Source organism: Mustela nigripes, chromosome 7, assembly GCF_022355385.1.
Source record: "Mustela nigripes isolate SB6536 chromosome 7, MUSNIG.SB6536, whole genome shotgun sequence".
Classification (NCBI taxonomy): Eukaryota; Metazoa; Chordata; class Mammalia; order Carnivora; family Mustelidae; genus Mustela; species Mustela nigripes.
In genome coordinates, this window is record NC_081563.1 from 132506556 (window position 1) to 132522308 (window position 15753).

A 15753-nucleotide genomic window follows, 5' to 3' on the forward strand; every position below is an offset into this window, starting at 1 on the left:
CCACTTAAAGGCGACTCTTGAAGTGAAAGCAGAAAACATAGATGAGCTGTCTGGGAAGGCTCTGTCAAGAGACCTCATCTAGCCAGTAGGTGATATTTTGCCTTCCATTTTTCTCTTTTTTCCTGCTTGGTACATAGGAATGATCACTGGAACTCAAGTGGCCATTTTGTGACTTAGAGGGAAAGTCCATGAACAGGTCAGAAACCTCATCTATCTACCTACCTACCTACCTACCTACCTTCCTCTCACCTTCTTCCTTCCTTCCTTCCTTCCTCTCTCCCAGTAATCTCTACACCCAGTATGGGGCTCGAATTTATGGCCCTGAGATGAAAAGCCACATGCTCTACGTACTGAGCCAGCCAGGTAACCCGGAAAACTCATCCTTTTACATCCTTGAGCCAATTAAGCTCATGGTAACTGACCCCTGGACTTCTTGTTATATAGAGGAAACAACCCTTATAAGCTTAAGCCACCGGTTAAGTCAGATCTCTACTTGTTGCATAACCAAACTTCGGCTACATGTTGATAAGGATAACCGGCATAGGGGGTCTGGGTGGCTCGGTCGTTAAGCCTCTGCCTTCAGCTCAGGTCATGATCCCAGGGTCCTGGGATCAAGTCCCACATCAGGGTCCCTGCTCAGTGGACAGCCTGCTTCTCCCTCTCCCTCTGCTGCTCCCCCTGCTTGTGTGCTCTTTCTCTTCTGTCAAATAATTAAATAAAATATTTTAAAAAATTAAAAAATGAAAAATAAAAAAATTTTTTTTAAAAAAGGGATAACAGACATACAAGTCAGCTTACAAATACTAGAAGTAACAGTAAGTTAAGGCTATTAACTATAAAGGGTCAGGATTTATTTATTTGTTTATTTGTTTCTGATGTCTTCCAAGAAATAGACATTTATAAAACATTTTCCTTTACCAATAACAGAGTAGAATTAAAAAAAAATCCCATCTTATGTTCTTGTCTCACACAAAGAAAAAAGTAACTATGTGAGGTAATGATTATGTTAATTAACTTGTGATAATCATCTCACCATGTACACATTTAGGAAATCCAGTTGCACATCTTAAATACATACAACTTTTATTTGTCTATACCTCAATAAAGCTGAAAAAAATCCCGATTATGTGTCACCAAATATTCTAGCTTTTTTTTTTAAGTACTATTACTATTTTTATTATTTTTAAAATTAACATGTTACATACTGTTTGTCTCAGGGGTGCAGGTCTGTGATTCATCGGTCTTACACAATTCACAGCGCTCACCACGGCACACACCCTCCCCAGTGTCCATCCCACAGCCGCCCCGTCCCTCCCACCAGCCCTCGTCTCCAGCAGCCCTCAGTTTGTTTCCTGAGATTAAGAGTCTCTTAAGGTTTGTCTCCCTCCCTGGTTTCGTTTTGTTTCATTTTTTCCTCTTTCCCCATGATCCTCTGCCTTGTTTCTCAGATTCCGCATGTCAGTGAGATCATACGGTCATTGTCTTTCTCTGGTTGACTTACTTTGCTTAGCACGATACCAAAGAGGCAGGCTTTTTGACTGAAGACTGAGTCTATCAGATCTGGTGGCCAATCCTGCCTCCAGTATTGACCTTGGATAATTACCCTCTTAATACCTCTGTTTCCTTTTTTGCAAAACAGGAATAATATGACATGGTGTACAGTATGATTGGAAGACCACAGATAAATGCATACATATGTGCGTACATAGTGCCTCCTCAGAGAGTCTAATATCATTGTTTCGGTTACCATTAATTGTTGGTCTGGTGAGTGGCCATTCATTTCTGTGAAAGAAAGTGATGACATTTCTTCTCCACCACTGACTTCTTGGGCCTCCCCGCCATTACCAGAACAATACATGGAAATCCACCCACAATCTCCGGGTTTTTAGAAGTTATTATATGTCTGACAGAGTGCTAGGTTCTGGGAGTTCCAAGATGAATAAGACCGTTCCTATCTTCAGTGAGCAACAACCACCTGCAAAACAATTAAGCACACACAAAAAAGAAAGTGTTGGGTGGATGTTGGAAATGCGACGGGGGTGCGGTGGCGAGACGCAGGGGGTTTGGTTCTCCTCTGTTGGCTGCAAAGGCTCTGCCGATGTAGAGGGACTGGGATCTAAGACAGGAATAACAGAGAGGGTGGTTTTTAAAATATTATCTGTTATTCATAGCCAAAAATAAAAAGAGGAAGAATCTGAAAATCAGTGGTATATTATTATTATTATTTTTTAAGATTTTATTTATTTATTTGTAAGAGAGAGAGAGTGAGAGCGAGCACAGGCAGACAGAGTGGAAGGCAGAGTCAGAGGGAGAAGCAGGCTCCCTGCGGAGCAAGGAGCCCGATGTGGGACTCGATCCCAGGACGCTGGGATCATGACCTGAGCCGAAGGCAGCTGCTTAACCCACTGAGCCACCCAGGCGTCCCATCAGCGGTGTATTAAATATTGCTCCTTTTCCCCTTCGATCTACTCTTCCATCTTGTCCTTCCTGCTCTATGGTGGCCCTTTCTGGACTCTACTGACAGTTTCCCCTGCTCCGGTTTCCACTTGGGTTTGGCCGGTGGAAGGCCCTTGCAGGAGACTGGGGTGGGGGGGACAGTGAAGTTAGGGGGGCAGCGAGGTCCGGTGGGGGTGGGGCGGGTTGGTTCCGCAGCTCCCTGCCTGCCCCCTGTCGTCTGCTTCCCAAACGGAAGGTCACAGCTGTGATTCGGGGACTTTCTCCCTCCATGACTTGCTTCAGATTCTGGCAACCACACCCGACTTCGCGTCTCCTACCCTGGGGGACAGCTACAGTTGCCAGGATTTTGCTAGCCTCCGAGCGTTTTCCACTCCGGATTTCTTTCTCTGAACGATCCTCGCCCTTGAAGTCCTCGCGTAGACACCTGTCCTATTTCCGGAGGGTCTCTGGTTTTTGCTCCGATCCTGACCCGCGCACCCGGTTGCCAACAAGAGCAAGATCTGAATGGAGAGCGAGCAAGCCCAGGGCGAGAGAGAAGAGTGGGGCCTGTGGCGCTCAGGAGGGCGCCTGGAGTGGCGGGTGCTTCTTGGCTCTGGTGCCTCAGGCCACGGAGATGGCCTTCGGGTGGCCAGAACTTCTGACCCGTGGGTGAAGCTAAAAATACACATTTTGAAAGAAGGAATTCCCCCCCTTTATAAAACCCTCTGGGCCAAAGAAAACATTTGAAAATGACCTGTGGCTGCCGCCACCGCCCTAAGCGCGACAGCCCCCACGGTCAGGGGCACGTGTCCCACCGAGAGTGTGTGAATGATTGCTGCCTCTCGCAGGCTTGCGGGAGTTCTACTTGCAGTAGCTCCTTCGATGCGAGGCTCCCCGAGGCTCTGCTCTTCTCCTCACAGAGATGAGGACGCTGTGCAGACGTTCCGAGAGGTGAAATGAGTCCACGGAGGCCGCACCCAGCTAAGAAGCCGTGAGGAGATTTTGGAGCCCGAGTGCCTCACCTGAGGCTCACCCGTTTCTTCTTCGTCTTCCCCTCCTCCTCGCCCTCCTTCGATCGATTTATTTATTGATGGATTATTTCTAAAAAATTTTAAGTAATCTCTATGCCCAATGTGAGGCTTGAACTCATGACCCCAAGATCAAGCCTGGCACTTCGGTCCCACCTTCTTCTTGATTATCTGGGTCACCTTGAGGGAGGCACTGGGCCTCAGCCTTTCTTATGTCTTTCTACCTGTGTCTGAATCAACCAGTTTTTTAAAGGTTTATTTATGGGGGCACCTGGGTGGCTCAGTGGGTTAAAGTCTCTGCCTTCGGCTCGGGTCATGGTTTCAGGGTCCTGGGATCAAGCCCCGCATCGGGTTCTCTGCTCAGCGGGGAGCCTGCTTCCTCCTCTCTCAGCCTCTCTGCCTACTTGTGATCTCTGTCTGTCAAATAAATAAATAAAATCTTAAAAAAAAAAAGATTTATTTATTATTTATTTGAAGGAGAGAGTGCGTGCGAGTTGGGGGGAGGGGCAGGAGGCGAGAATGTCGAACGGGGCTCGATCTCATGACCCTGAGATCATGACCCAAGCTGAAGTCAAGAGTTGGCCTCTTCACCAACTGAGCCACCCAGGTTTATTTGTGTGTGTGTGTGTGTGTATGTGTCTGTGCTGTGCTATAGCATCTGTAGGAAACTAATGGAAAAGCTATTGTAGAATTTTGGTCTTTGTCCCAAGAGCAACTGGGGGGCATGGCAAGAATTTAAGCAAGATGGCAAAGGCACTGGTCACGTCTCTCTGGCCACAGTGGGAAGGATGGGGGCGGCAGGAAAGGAGGGAGACTAGTTAGGTGCCTGAAGGCTGCTCGTTAAGAGGTGGCAGTGAGGCTAGTTAGGTGGCTCAGAGGGATCGGAGGCTGCAGGGAGACTAGTTAGGAGCCTGATGTGGTTTCCCAGGGGAGAAATGACAGTAGCTTGGCTTAGGGTTTGAGGGTTAAAGATAAAGCCACATGAATGGAGTTCGAATCACTTCTGATGAGTGAGGGAGGCATGCCAACAGTGGCTCTGAGAGCTCTGGTTTGCTCACCTGGGTGGACGGTAGTGCCAGTCACCAGGCAGGCGAACCCCGAGGAAGACGGGATCCCACTCAACCCAGGGTCTGAACAGTCACCAGGCTGAGGCTCAACTTAGTCCAACAAACACACACACAACAAAGCCCTTGTTATTTATATCAACAGGATTGAAATAAGCACATTCTGTCATGTTTTTGCCTTCTACAAAATATTATTTCTGGGGGGTCAAGTACAAATCAGCAAAGGGAGACCAACCTTTTTCTTATGAACGACTGCTTGGTAACCCATTGAATGGATGTAGCTGAATTTATTAAACCAATCTCCTATTGATGTATTTGTTTCCAGGTTTTTTTTTTTTAAAGGAGGTTAAAGACTTTTATTTTTATTTATTTATTTGTTTGACACACACACACACAGAGAATACAAGCAGGCAGAGCAGTAGGCACAGGGACAGGGAGAGGGAGAAGCAGGCTCGCTATGAGCAGGGAGCCCATTGCAGGCCTTGATCCCAGGACCCTGGGATCATGACCTCCGCTGAAGAGATGCTTAACTGACTGAACCACTCAGGAGCCCCTGTTTCCAGGTTTTATTTATTTACTTATTTATTTATTTGATAGAGAGAGAGAGAGAGAGAGAGATCACAAGCAGGCAGAGAGGCAGGCAGAGAGAGAGGAGGAAGCAGGCTCCCCGCTGAGCAGAGAGCCCGATGCGGGACTCGATCCCAGGACCCTGGGATCATGACCTGAGCTGAAGGCAGAGGCTTTAAGCCCCGGAGCCACCCAGGTGCCACCTGTTTCTAGGTTTTCAATGATTTGATTGCAGGTTTTTCACATTTTTCTTAAACTTGACCCACTAAGAGAATTATGTGCATTTTTACATTGGAATCTGCTATACAAACACACACACACATACACACTTACACACCAAAAAGTTTGACCAATGTTTACCCTTCCTGCGTGTTACACACCCTATCTTACCTTATCCTATCCTATCCAGAAAGTGTTATCTGGGATTCATAAATTGCTCTCACCAGCTGCTGATAGGTCACAACCTGCAGTTTGAAAAATAGATACTTTCAATGCCTGTTTATAAATAAATGGGCAATTTATTTATTAACTCTTAATAATACTTTATTAATACTTTATTTATTAAGAAAATACTTATACGGGGTGTCTGGGTGGTTCAGTGGGTTAAAGCCTCTGCCTTCAGCTCATGTCATGATCCCAGGGTCCTGAGATCGAGCCCCGCGTTGGGCTCTCTGCTCAGCGGGAAGCCTGTTTCCCCCTCTCCCTCTGCCTGCCTCTCTGCCTACTTGTGATCTCTGCCTGTCAAATAAATAAAACCTTAAAAAAAAAAAAAGAAAAAGAAAATACTTTTATTCTGTATTGTTTGAACATTTGATGAAGAATAAGCTATTAGGTCTTTACGAAGTCCCGATGGGATAGGAGTATTTATTCTGCCCATTTTGCAGATATGAAAACTGAGGCATGGAGAGGTTAAACCAGTGCCGAGGGCTACAAGCTTGTATGGCAGAGAGTTTCAAACCTAGGAGATCTGACTGCATTTATTCTCTTACCCATCAGCCCACATAGTCTTAGGAATTGATGTGAGACCAACCAGTTATTTAGAAATGTCTGTTTCTAAATAGCCTTATTCAGGGTATATTCCTCTACAAGATGTTTAAATAGGACATGACAAGTGGATGCTGTTATTCAATACTTTGCTGACTATAGAAGCCAGACAAAGACTCCCCAAATTTACCAGTCTCCTCCAGAAACTCAGCATCAGTCACACACACACACACACACACACACACACACCCCCCTCAAACCCCCAAGCCCTCAACCCCAAATGTAATAACAAAACAGAGGTACTTCTTATTCAGAGGCAGTAGGGAGTGTTGCCATTATTTATTGATTTCCCCCCAAAGTTATCAAGTTCTAAAGCCTAATTATTGGTGTAATAGTTAGCCGAGATGTTTGGAGAATCGTAAGCCCCTTTAGCTAATGCATGGCATATGTCGGAGGGATTCAGCTAATTCACATATCTGTCTGCACTATTAATAGAGAAGGTTACATGCCAATTATCCAGGCTTCAATCAGCCTGTTTGGATACAATAGAGGCAGTGTTCACACACTTGATGTGCCACATTCCTTCTAGACATCAGAAGCAGCTGGTCCAGATAAAGACCACTGGGGTTTCGATATTTAGGAACCACGTCCACGGAAGAGCTGGAATTGAGACTTGATCGCCTCATCTTGACCGAAGGTTATCTTTAAGTTGGATTCTTTTGAAAAATGCCAAGTGGGTTTGCAGTTCACTGGTCTTTGAACGTTTCCTGCTCAGACTTGTTGGGTGGGTGGGTGGGTGTGGATGCTGAGGACGAAGAGAGAGACAAAGGCACGTTGAGCTGAAACGAGAAAGGAGAGAATCGTAAGAACGGGGAATGGATTCCAGCAAAATAAGGAACCTGCCCATATTCTTGAGTCCAGTTTTAGAATCAAACAGGCTAAGGTATTTTTCCCTCTAGGATTTTGACCTTGTGTGTTGAAAAAGCACACGTGTCTCTGTGTGTGTATATGTACATTTCACCTCTATTTTTCTTCCCCTTTTTCATTTATTGTTATTATTTTTTTCCTCTGCTCCAGAAACTGGATTGGAAGTGCTGCATTCGCATCAGAAAATGCCGCTTCCGGTGGTATTTTTAACCAGGAACAGAAGCAGAAGTGTCTGGAATCACCCGAGAAAGTCCCAGCTCTCCAGAGAGCTGTTCTCGAATTTTGCTGGCACAGAGCATTGGATCAGTGATCAGGGAGTTAAAATGGCAGCTGTTGGGGGCTCGAGGGGGGAGGGAAGGCAGATACCTGAGACTCACCAGCCATTTTTCCTATCCTTCGGCTTCTCTCGGCATCTCAGATCGCAGTATGAAATCAGAGCTGCTGCCCACTTGCCTCAGGTCACACAGCCCCACACTGGCACAAACGTAAACAAACAGTCCACAACAGCCAGCCCCAGGTCTGCCTCCCAGGCTCTAGGGTCGCCCTTCCTGACATGACCCAAATACAGCAGCAGACCGCCATACCTTAAAAAAAAAAAATTACCAACAGCATAGACAACAGGCAGATACGAAACGCCAGCCTTGTTTTGTGAGCGATTGAGCTTCAGTGTGTATTTTTTTCCCACCCTCTCAGATGAAAATACAGTAATTAACTCCATGCAGAAGGGGGAGGGGAAGGGAGGGAGGAAGCTCTTTTTTTTTTTTTTTTTTTTTTTCCCTTTCCCCAGACTTGAAAAGAAATTCTGGCAGATAATTTGGCTGAACATGAAAAGACAGAGGCTGCTTAGAGCCGCCCAAAGAAAGTGCTAGGTTGGTGAGGCTCTGCGGGCTGAGTTGGTTATGTCATGGCGTGAAAAGCAGACATTTATCTGTTCCCATGGAGATGCGTTTTCTACTAGTCAATCAGACACTGAGGAGGTCAGACAATAGCCCGCGGATCCTTTTTGAATCCTGAGAGACCGTCAACTCTCCCTTTAACATTCTGCCTAAATTGAAAGGAGTCTGAAGGATGCCTCACCTAAACGAGTGACCTAAACGATGACACCTGAATGACGACACCTGCAGACGGCAACCGCTGTCATTTCAAGGGATCCAAAATAAGAAGAAACTCCATCTGTCAGTGAGGAAGACGGGGGCGGGACAGATCACCCCCTCCCCCCTTCCAACTTCAAATCAGAGATTGTCCGGTCACCATCCTCATTGGCAAAAACTGGGCTTCCAAACATAACCCCTCCCTCCTCAATAAAATAATTCTCAAGATCGTCAACCAAATGCTGAGAATTTCCAAATAACTGTTGGAGAGGGAGCAGAGGCACTTCCAACAGAACTTCGGGGAAGCAAGAAAATGCTGCCCCAGGGACAGAACCCCCCCTGAAATGCTGGAAGATTACATTGTAAACTTCGCTCTTGGCATTCCCTTTGCCAGAAAAGTGCCCTTGCAGAAATGATTCGGGCTGCTGTTTGACTGTATGTGTTTGTTATCAATCCCAGAAGACAGATCATGCTCCCTTGCAAAATATGTTTATTTCAGGTGGTAAATTGCAGGGTAAATGCCTGGAAACTGGGACTCCCATAAAGACTTTCTCAACAATTTTCTTTCCAGTGTGTCTCTTCCTACATCATTGTTGCGCATGCCTAAGGCAGAAGAAAATGTTAACAGAGGTCTTCCTAGAGCTAATTGAGGAGGGAGAGGGTATTTCCAGGGCTCACACTGGAGACAGCCTATCTAATATGACTTACACAGAAGCCGTTTGGCAGCATAACTGCAAACAGCAGACAGCCAAAGTCAGGATTTTTGTCATCAAGGAACTTCATTCTTGTTAATGAAGTCATTCAAGTGCAGCTCAACTGCACAAGGCAGGAGAGTAAATAGAAGTATGAGACCTGCGTCTACTGAGTCAGGCCTCTTGCTCGACTCTGCACTGCCATGTCCCAGAAGGCAGAGACTCCTGCTTCTCCAGGCACGCTGGCTGGAACAAAGACGCCAACAGCACACCTCGGAAAGCAATTTGGAGCAATCTCAGCAAATAGCATTTAGGGGGAAGAGAAAAACCTCCTGCGTATCTAATAATGTATAATATCCTATTTGTGTGTGTGTGTTTAAAGATTTTATTTATTTATTTGACAGATGGAGATCACACAGAAGCAGGCAGAGAGAGAGGAGGAAGCAGGCTCCCTGCTAAGCAGAGAGCCCGATGCAGGGCTCGATCCCAGGACCCTGGGATCATGACCTGAGCTGAAGGCAGAGGCTTTAACCCACTGAGCCACCCAGGTGCCCCTAATATCCTATTTGTTAAGGAGGCAAAAGGCAGAAATTTACCTTGAACATTCTTGAACGTTTCATTTCCCTGAAAAGACATGGACCACGTTTCTCATGGAGGTGGGTCAATATTTGACCATTTTCTTCTCTTATTTTCCCATTTCAGCTTTTTTCTTTTCCTTTTTTTCTTCTTCTTCTTCTTCTTTTTTTAAAGGAAGCTCTATGCCCAATATGGGACTTGAACTCACGACCCTGAGATCAAGAGTTGAATGTTCCATTGACGGAGCCAGCCAGGCGACCCTCATCATAGTTTTCAAAATTTTTAATAGAAACCACACATAAGCCCTCTAAAAGGCTCAAACAATATAAAACCCAGGTAGAAAGGTCCAAAGTTCCTCCTTCCCTTTATTCACCTCCATTAGCTCATGAGCTTACTAGAGATAGCCAATAAGTACTTTTAATAGTGTGACACATATCCTTGCTGACATTAATATGGAAGTGTGCATAGATATATGTATATATATATAATATATATATATATATAGAGAGAGAGAGAATGTGTGTGTATGTATACATAAACTCTTCGCTTTAAATATACCACCAGAATCATATTTGTAGACACTTGTACAACTTTCTTTTTTCACTTAAAGTAACTCTCGTGGGCAATTTTCTATAATGACATGCAGTTTAAAAAAATGAGCTACAAATTTTGGGGAGAATGTCATACACGCTTCTGGTTAGGGGGAGATTCAAATCAGAGGGTTTGTGGGGCAGGGCATATCTCCCCCCTCCCCCACAGACAATTAGTAGTAAGTTTTCAGTGTATCATTCCAGAAACAGTCTACGCATAGATCAGCATGTATGTATATCGAATACACCTTTCTTTGTCTTTACCTTGCATTTTTCACTCAGATCATTTGAAGAGCATTTCGTGTTAGAAATAATGGGCTTTTAAATGGCGGCATAGTATTTCTTCGGAGGATGTTCCTTGCTGTATTTTATTTGTCCCCTCAATGGACTTGGTGTGGATTTCAGCCTTTGCTTCTGCAAACAGGGATGTAATAAACACCCAGTCTAATGCACACCCTGTGATTCTTTGCTTAAACACACTCACCGCTCCCTGAAAGCAGGAGCTTGACTCCACACCTGTCCTTAAATTGCCTGAATCCGAAGGAGAATTGATAGAATTAAGTTTTTTTTTAAATGAGGGTTTAAAACAGAGAATTAATAACCCATTAAAAATCTATTATGAACACGTGCCCTTTCCTGTAGTGTTTAATCTTCCCTCCAGCTTGAGGGAGAGAGGCTCATGAGAAAGGGAAAAAAAAGTCCGATTTCCCGTTCACACCCCCCTTCCAACCCCACCCAAGGGGCCAGCTTTGCCAAGGTCATTGCGGTAGCGCGGCATGCCTGTGTTACAAACGCCTGCTGTATATTGTGTAACTCTGTCCCATCTCCTCTTTTCGCCGTGGGTTCGGAGAAGGATCGCAGCTCACTTTTATAATTTAGGTGCAGCTTCCTGTTCTTTTTTGTGTGCAAGAGTGAAGCCTTGGGGATTTAGAACAAAGTGTGTCCTTGGAAAGAAGTGGGTGGGATTTTGTGAGCCCAGTAGGTTGGGGAGGGAACGCCCCTCCCGGGGGAGGAGTCTGATTTCATTATACAGTTGGAAACCTGGCGAAATCATGTATACAACCGAATCTTTTTGCTCAGCCCGTGAGGTCTTTCTGTTCTTTGTCTTGCAGTGTGTACAGCAAATTTCTGTTACGCCCGGGAAGAAGGAAATTTGAGTTAAAGAGGAAGGCAGCTCCCTGCGCCTTGTAACAAGCAAGCTAATTGAAACATTTAATTCAGGAAGAGATACGACAAGGCCAAAATGAAAGAGGAACCAGGCCTGCCGAGGTTCGGAGCAGGAAAACCAAAGAAGTTACCATCCCCACGTTAAAAATTACATGGGGCCCGGGAAATTGAGCGCCTGCTGTATTTGTCATTGAGATTCACAATCTTGTTTGCTGTTTATCGGGAGGCTCACGGAGCTCTCCTGCTGGTTCGAAAAAAGGAGGCGAGGCCCAGGAAGAAATGCTAGTAATAAGAAAGGGAGGGATTAGAAGCCCCAGAGAGACCGGGAGGTGTAAATAATATGTGGGCATGTGACAATCAGCACAAAAGAAAGGAGAGACAAAGCCAAAGGCCTGATGCCAGAGATCCTAAAAACTCAAGTGGGTAACAGTGCAGGGAACATGTCCCAAAGAAAAAAGGAAAACAAAATCCCAGAAGATCTTTTTCCTTTGTGATGATGTAGTCGAATGGAGTAAATAAATGTTGGGTTTGCCATGGTGCTCCCGCAAGCTAGGCTGTGTGCGAGGAAACTAGCTTCAGAGGCACTTCCCAGGTCAGCCTGAGCCTTAGGACAAGGTGGGGTGAAGTCAGAGACCAGAGTCTTCCACCAGAAAGGAGATGAGCCTGCGACAGAAGGAGGACTTGGTAGGGGTAGAATTCTCGTTCTCCCCATGAGCCCAATCTGTCTGGGTCACCTACGTCCTCTGCTCCTCTTCCCCCCCCCCCCCCCAGGACTCTCCCTTGAGTGGATTGGCGTAGGAAAGAGCGAAAAGGCATTTGTAACCAAAAGCTAAGGAGGGTGAAGTTAAACTCCCCAGACAACGGCCTCCTCTTCCTGAGGCTGCCTGGTGGGGTTGAGTGTGACCCTTCCTAACTGCATGACTTCTTTACCGTAAGAGGAGAGAATAATACTACTAATGAGAAGTAAGATCTGTAGAATTCTTAGAGGGAATAAGTTACACACTGATCCCTGTTATCCTCGGAGCCAAATGAGGTAGCCTAGTTACGATGCCCATTTTGCAAATGAATGGAGAATGGGCCAACCCCCCAACTAGGAAATGGTAGAGGCAGAATATAATTCTTTCTGGACCCTTGGCAATTACAGTCTGATGACTGAACCCAGTTCAATGCCTGTTTTTGTAAATAAAGTTTTATTGGAACACAGTCATGCTCACTTGGTTGTATTATCATCTGTGGCTGTTCTTGAGCAACAATGGCAAAGACACTATGCCCTGCAAAGCCTGCAACATTTACTACCAATTCCTTTACATGAAAAATGTGGAGATCCCTGCTCTAGATTACCCAAGCCAGTGCACTTAACCCCATGTTTCCCTCTGCTCCCAAAGTGCCTTTTTATTTTTTCATTTTATTTTTAAAAAGATTTTTATTTATTTATTTGAGAGAGAAAGCACAGAGGGAGAGGGACAAGCAGACTCCCCACTGAGCAGGGAACGTGCTGCAAGGGCTCCATCCCAGGACTCTCGATCAAGACCAGAGCGGAAGGAAGACGCTTAACCTACTGAGCCACCCAGGTACCCGTTTTTTAGGGTACCTAAACAGGAAAGAGAACCTAAAATATCGGAAGCAGTGACCGTCACTGGAGAACGGCATCTGCTGTTAAGGGCCCCAGAATGTTAACAACAAACTTTTCTTCCTTTATCCTTTCTTTTGTCTCCAAATGTGAAATTTTTAAATTCTAAATTTAAAATGGTCCAAAAAACCTTCCTTGCCTTATCAGCTTTAACAAAACTTCCTATAAATAAACTTATCTAAAGGGGCGCCTGGGTGGCTCCGTGGGTTAAAGCCTCTGCCTTCGGCTCAGGTCATGATCTCAGGGTCCTGGGATCGAGCCCCGCATCGGGCTCTCTGCTAAGCAGGGAGCCTGCTTCCTCCTCTCTCTCTGCCTGCCTCTCTGCCTACTTGTGATCTGTCTCTGTCAAAGAAATAAATAAAATTAAAAAAAAAAAAACCCTAAATTTCTAGGGTAATTTCCAAAATAATGAAGAAATGGAATACAGCGTTTTAGGAGACATACATCCCCCCGCCCCGGTATTGTTATTTCCAAAGCTGCAAGTTGAGTAAGTCGTGAATGTAAGAGGCTATCATTTTGATAGTAATATCCATACTCTGGGGGCACCTGGGTGGCTCAGTGGGTTAAAGCCTCTACCTTCAGCTCAGGTGATGATCTCAGGGTCCTGGGATCCAGATTTCATGTTTGGGAGACCATAGTTTGTCTCTTTTTGCAGGCTATTGCATTACTTGCTACTGGATTGATCCCATGTGATACAAACCTTATATCTGAAACTAGTGTCCTTATTTTCCATTAAGAACTTCTCCAAAGTTCAGGGAAATAAAAGGATTTGTCTAAGGTGTGTGCATCAAACCAAGTTTGCCAGTGACGTCCCTTGTTCCACTACCCTCGGCGCTAACATATAAACTCTTGGCGTTTGGGGCTCAGTTTATCTATGTTAAAATTCTGTAACCGAAGGAGAATGGACCCTAAGGGCAACTGGGTTATTTCTTCTTCTCTCCTACCAGAACCGGTGTTTAGTTTGGGCAGCAATGCACCCAGCTCTAACGGATGAAGGGTATTTGGTTTAAGCGAATCATAAATCTTCTCCTTTGTGGGAAGTTTAACCCCCTCCATCATTCGATTCCAAGCTGGGTCTGGGTGGTGCGTGAGAGTCTGCATTTCTATCAAGCTCTCGGGTGAAGCCGATGCTTTTATTCCATAGAACACACTTGGACTAACATTATTCTATACCAGAGGTTGAAAAACATGTTCTTTTCTTATTTTTTTTTTTAAGATTTTTATTTATTTATTTGACAGACAGAGATCACAGGGAGCATGATGGGGGGCTCTATCCCAGGACCTTAGGATCATGACCTGAGCCGAAGGCAGAGCCTTTAACCCACTGAGCCACCTGGTGCCCCTGAAAAACACTTTCTATAAAGGGCCAGATAACAAATAATTTAGCTTTTGTGGGCCACGCAGTTCCTGTGGCAATCAATTACTCAAGTTGCTATTTCAGTGGCATGGAAGAAGCCACAGAAAACACATAGATAAGTGGGCGGGACGGTACTCTAATAAAACTTTATTTACAAAACCAGGTGGAGGGCCAGATTTAACCTGTGGGCCATAGTCTGCTGATGCCTGGTGTAGGCTAATCATGGTTCATCTCCTGGTCCTGGACCTATCTTCTCTGGATGAACTACTGACTAAAAGCTGAACCAGTAGGGATTCTGGTAGCCAGGCAGGCCCGGGTAGGGGATGGGGTACCAGGCAAACTGTTGTAATCTAAGCCAGGTCGACATGGAACCATTCTTAGGTTAATTATGGCAGATGTAGGCACTCCCCCAAAGCCTAGCTATAACTTATCATAATCTGCCCAAATTTCTGCTCTTATAGGCAAACATTCATTAGCAAAGCAGGCACAAAACAGCTTATAAAGCCTATTCTGGAAGCTTGATATTCTTTCTGGGGCTCTGGTCACACCCTGAGTGAAAGGTTCATTCACAGCAGGTGTAACAATATTTCCAAAAGCGGGATTCCATGCTTTCTGGTCGGCATGACGTGGTCAGAAATCCTAACAAGTGGCTGGACATGGGACCAGTCAGGGAAGGAGTGGCGAGGGGTGTAGGTCCAGGACGGATTGCTGTATCCTATAATGCAGTCTAGTCAACTCCCATGTCTTGAATACCTTTAATTTTACCAAGGCAAACCCGTTTCTAAGGTCGTCAGGCTAGTTCTCATCCGCCACCAGTCTCACTAGTAAAACCCCCATTTCTGAATTGCAAGAAGCATGTGTCATAGCTGTTGCCGGAGTGTGGTCCTTCCTGCGGTGTGTTGGTTGGCTAGCTCTCCCCCAACAGTGCATTCTCCATCGCCCGTTAGCTAACCACCTCCTGCTGAGTTTCCACTAACTGAACTGCGCGCGGACGGCTTCTCGCACTGATCATATTGAAGTATTTTCAAGGACAGACTCTGTAATGAGAGGTAATCACCTGTGTCTGCTCCAGGGTGTTTGCACGAAGTGAGATGATATATTTAAAATTGTTTCGTTCGGTGAGCTGTCAGCCCTCTGACTTCCTGTGCTTAGGTAAGTTTCTAACTCCATGCGACAGAGGCACAGGCCGGGAAATGCGCACTGATGGAAAAGAAAACGTATCCTAGGCCCTGCTCTCAGCGAACCTGGGTGTTGTCTCCTAGCTGTGTGAACCCGGGTAAGTACTAATGCTCTCCAGCTACGCCGCCCCCAGGGAGACTAGGGCGCTCCTGGTTTTGCTCTCTGGAGGCAAAAAAACCTCGAGGCATCTGCAAAATGGGCACAGTGGAGCTCGTGGCAAGTAAGGAGCCCAGCATCCATGCATCGTGAGATCTCAGTAAATTATCTGCTGTGACGCGCATTCTGATTTTCAGGCAAGATCCGGAGCTGACGTCCTTTTTCCTAAAAGACCGAGGGGGAGCCCGGGAGAGCAGTATCCCCGGGCAGCACGGCCCACACTGATGGTAATATTCCCGGCGTCTGGGTGAATCTTTTTTTTTTTTTTTAAGATTTTATTTATTTATTTGACAGAGAGAGATCACAGTA

At 45.6% G+C, this 15753-nt stretch overlaps 1 long non-coding RNA gene across 1 annotated transcript; it reads right to left on the bottom strand.

The window, feature by feature from the left end:
- Positions 1 to 6406: 6406 nt before the first annotated feature.
- Positions 6407 to 8634, bottom strand: LOC132022802 (uncharacterized). The gene is made up of 3 exons (XR_009405727.1): positions 8084 to 8634; positions 7384 to 7590; positions 6407 to 6918 (listed from the first exon to the last, which is right to left on the bottom strand). It is a non-coding gene; the product is annotated as an uncharacterized LOC132022802 (long non-coding RNA).
- Between the last annotated feature and the right edge of the window lie 7119 nt (positions 8635 to 15753).